We start from the raw sequence: 4,687 nt of genomic DNA, 5'->3' as shown, positions 1-4,687 counted from the left end.
ATGACCGCACCATCCAGGAAAAACACACAGGCGGCCCCGCCCACAGCCGGGGCCCACGCGCATCCGCCGCGAACCTGCCGCGAACGCCACGGAACCCACCCAAAACGCCCCGCAGGCCAAAAGCGCGGCCCCACCCCAACCCCCAGCAGCCCGCGAGGCAGCACAAAGGCAGCGCGGAGCGTCCCCCACCGGACGAAGCCAGAGCAGCACAGATGCGTCCACACAACCCCCCCCTCCCGGTGCCCGCACAAGCCCCCGACACGCAGCCACGTTGCAGGCAGCCACGTTGCTAAGTATATGACAGCCGATCAGGTATGATTGCAGTACTAGGTGCACTGCAACAATGACTTGTTAAATTTGAACAAGGTTGAATTATTTTCTTTTCTTCTTTTGCATCCTGTTTTGCAGTGTACCAAGGTGAAACCCAAGAGATTTACTTTCACAAGTGGAGCATTACGGCGTTCATTAAAATACTACAGTTGATATTTTTGTAGCCTATATAAATATTAGTGGTGGGCTGTTATCTAGCGTTAACCTGCTGCATTAATGCAGTCTGATGTCATCAACCTTAGCACAGGCTCCCCTCAGGGCTGCGTCCTGAGCCCCCTGCCGTTCACTCTAATGACACACGACTGCGTCCCCAGGTTCACCACCAATGACATCGTTAAGTTTGCAGACGACACCACGTGGTGGGCCTCATCAAAGATGAAAACAACCAGGACAACAGAGAGGAGGTGGAGCAGCTGGTGGGTTGGTACAGAGATAACAACCTGATCCTAAGCGTGGAAAAAGAAGAAGAAGAAGAAGATCATCGTTGACTTAAGGAAGAACCAGCCTAACCATGCTCCACTACTCATCAACAGCTGAGCTGTAGAGGTCAGCAGCACCAAATTCTGAGGGGTGCACATCACAGAACCACCCTTACCTGGACTGTAAACACCACCTCATTGGTCAAAAGGGCACAGAAGTGCTTGTACTTCCTGCAGAGGATGAAAAGATCCCACATCCCCCAAACCCATCCTCACAACCTTCAACAGAATCACCATAGACAGCATTGTGACCAGCTGTTTCACTGTGTGGTATGGAGGGTGCAGCCTAGAAGAAAATGAGAAGATTTGTGATAACAGCAGAGAAGATCATCGGGGCCCCCTTCCGTCCATTTAAGACATTTCATCCCAGCACTGCGTGTCCCGAGCCCGTAACGTCATCAATGACCCCTCACACCCCCACCAGGGACTGTTCTCCCTGCTCTCTGGGAAGAGGCTGGGCAGCATTCAATGCAAGACTAGCAGGTTCTGTAACAGCTTTTTCCCCACTGCCATCAGACTGTTGAACTGTTGAAAAAACTCTAAATCAAGTCAGACTCTGCATCACACTGGTTACACCAAACCAAAATACAGCATATTTGCACCATATATATTTGTCTTTAAATGCTCTGACCTTGCATATCAGTACATTTTACACCATGTTTTTCTCCCACACTGTTTACATTTGATCACTGCTGCCCTTAATGGAATGGAAATGTTCATTTCACAGCTAAGCTGCTGCTAAAGTCCTTACACTGGCTCCCTGTATCTCAGAGAATAGACTTTAAAATACTTATGTTAGTCTATAAATCTCTGAATGGCTTAGCACCTAAATACATCACAGACTTGCCATCAGTGTATCAACCCTCCAGACCACTCAGGTCTTCTGGCTCCAGCCTGCTCTGCATACCTAGAACCAGAACTAAACATGGAGAAGCATTTAGTTCCTATGCTCCACTTATCTGGAACAAACTTCCAGAAAACTGTAAAAGTGCAGAAAGCCTGAGTTCCTTTAAATCAAAACAAAAAACACATTTGTTTAGGATTGCCTTCGACTGTTCTAGTTAAACAGTTCAACTAAAACATATTTTCTTTAGTCCAACTGTTTTTAATATTCTTTTTTGTTTCTGCATTTTTTATTTAATTTATTTTTTTTATTTTTTCCTACTTGCTTTGATTCTGTTTTATCTTCCTGTATTTTAATCATGTAAAGCACTTTGCATTGTCTTTGTACTGAATTGTGCTATACAAATACATTTGCCTTGCCTTTGCCTTGCCTAATCACTCTCATTTACGTGATGGTGATGGAAACCCAAAGGCAATTTCTTTTTTTTTTTGTATTTGAGTAAGACTGGTCCATTTCTACACAAGAAGCAAACCTCATTAAAATTTGTTTCACGGCGGACCAAGAAAATACCTCAAAACCTGTTTTATTCCTGGTAATGTGGTAATGACCAGTTTTTGATTACAATAAGCACATTTACACCTAAAGGTCCAGATGGGTTGGGGTTGGGGGTTGGGCAGGTATAGACTAGTTCATGTAAATAATACCACATATGCCAGATATAAATAAAGGAATCTTTTTAAGCCAAACAAAGATTTTTATTTTTTTTTTTTTACCCCTGACAAAACACAAGCTGAGTGCAAAATAGACATACAATAAGCAAATCAGACTGTGCTGAATTTGAATCTGACAGCATTCAAAGGCAAAATTGGTTTGGCTTTGGAACCCAAACATTTTCTATGCAAATTTGAAAGAAAATAAAAGTAAAGGACAACTTTGCCTCCAATCTAAACATATAAAAATGGTTTATGTACGTGATGCGATTTTAAAAAACATATACAAGATTATTTCTATTAAAGTATTGATGTTGATAAAAATGTGTTTGTATTGAGGCATTAGAAGATACTGTACATGAAATGATAGTCACCTGATAACACTTTAGATTATCTGCTGGTCCTGGTCCGGAACCAGCAGGGGACAGAGCGAGCTAACCCGACTGTATGCTTCCCCCTGCACGGTAGCATAAATATACAAAGGCTTTAAATGGAATAAAAATGAGGGTTCCTCATCAGGCTAAAGTAATAGAACCATTTGACATAGATTTGGATTCAGTGGGTCACAGGACCTGGAAGCTATTGAAGAAAGATCACATTTTTTTACTATAAAAAATCTTTAAAAATGAGCCAAGGCTTAAACTGGAACAAAATGAGGTTTCCTCATCAGGCTAAAGTAGTAAAACAAGTTCAAAGAATTTGAGTCAGTAGGTCACATGACCTGGAAGCTATTGAAGAAAAGTCCCAACGCTTGTCTTTAAAAATATCTTAAAAATTTAAAATAGCTTAGAATGTGTGACAAGTGTGCCTTAAATATGTGGTTTCGTCTTGACTGGTCATAAGATAAGGAATTTTTTTATTTTTGTTTCTCAAGAGTGCTTGGATCAAAGTTTTGTTGACGGTCCCTAACTGCCCCACCACGTGTGGGAGGAGGGAGCAGCTGAGAGACGCTGGCCGACATCGGAGTGCCTCAGTCGGATCAGCTGTAAGCTAGATTCTGCTGACTTTGTGGGGCTTGAACATCCAATATCCAACTTCAAACCAACTTCACCGCGGTGCTGATGGCTCGGTTCTGCTGCACTGTTTAAAACAAGCTGGGAAAGCTAGCTTTGTCTGTTGCCAAATTACTTTGCATTGCTACATACATGATGGCTGTTAGAGATCTCCTTATTCCTAAAACAGAGGATTGGATGGACATGTTGGCCTATTACAGATACATATGTATATTTCGGGCGGATGACAACATAGAGACTAGGTCTCTTGCTTTGATATAACTTATTTTATTTTGGGTTTTAATATTGACAATTTCCAAACAGAATCTAGAACTCAATTTTAATGTGATATTATTTTGCATAGTTAATCCAGATTGATATAGTTGTAGATTGGTGCAAAAATGGACATGAATCTTTATAGATGTCATTTATACACTATTGTCTGTTTGTAAAATATATCTTTTTGGATGTTATTTGATTTCTGCATATTTGTGATCTTAAAGAAGGGAGGTATAGATTATGTAATTTTCTATATCTTGATTAATATCTTTTACACTTCCCTGAAACGTGGATTTTAGTGCTCCGTGACTACCTGCATTAAATTATTTTATGAGCAATTAAACCATTGCCCTGTCACTTTCACTCCATAGCATGTGCTGAGTAATAATTTACTTACCGATTTTCTTTTCTCTAACCAAATGTGCCATATTCAGGTTTGTCATATGGCCTGAGTGGTTTGGCTACTTACCCTGTAGATGTCAGAAGTTCAGTTTGACAGCTCAAAAAGAGATTATAGCTAAAACTTTTAATTTTCAGTTTAATTAGCCAACACCAGTCTTCTGCTGTATTGTTGCTGTAAAATAATATTACTTAATAAGCTTTGATTTGGAATTGATACTTATTACAAAAATCTCATTTTCACTGTGATACGTGTGCTGGACACAATTACTGACTGACAAACTTCAAAAACTCTCTTGAAAAAGTATCCATACCCCTTTGAGCTTTTTCACTTTTGTTTTATGCTAAATCCTTACATTTAATTGGATTTCATTTGATTACCCAACTAAATAAATTTCTCATTATGAGGAAGACTGTGTTTCATATGATTTTAAGCAAAAATCTAAACAACTTCTAGTTTCTGATGCAAATTATTAAGGCTATGTTGTCATCAAACTTTTAAGTCCTACCACAGATTTCTCCATTTAACTTAGGTATAGAGTTTTATTTGGGGAATTGTAGCTTGTAAATATAGAATGACAAAATATATACAACCCCTGGCAAAAAGTATGGAATCACCAGTCTTGGATGAGCACTCATTCAGACATTTCATGC

The sequence above is a fragment of the Cyprinodon variegatus genome, unplaced genomic scaffold (genome assembly GCF_000732505.1).
Source record: "Cyprinodon variegatus isolate N-32 unplaced genomic scaffold, C_variegatus-1.0 Scaffold958, whole genome shotgun sequence".
Classification (NCBI taxonomy): Eukaryota; Metazoa; Chordata; class Actinopteri; order Cyprinodontiformes; family Cyprinodontidae; genus Cyprinodon; species Cyprinodon variegatus.
Note: the sequence above shows the minus strand (reverse complement) of the source record.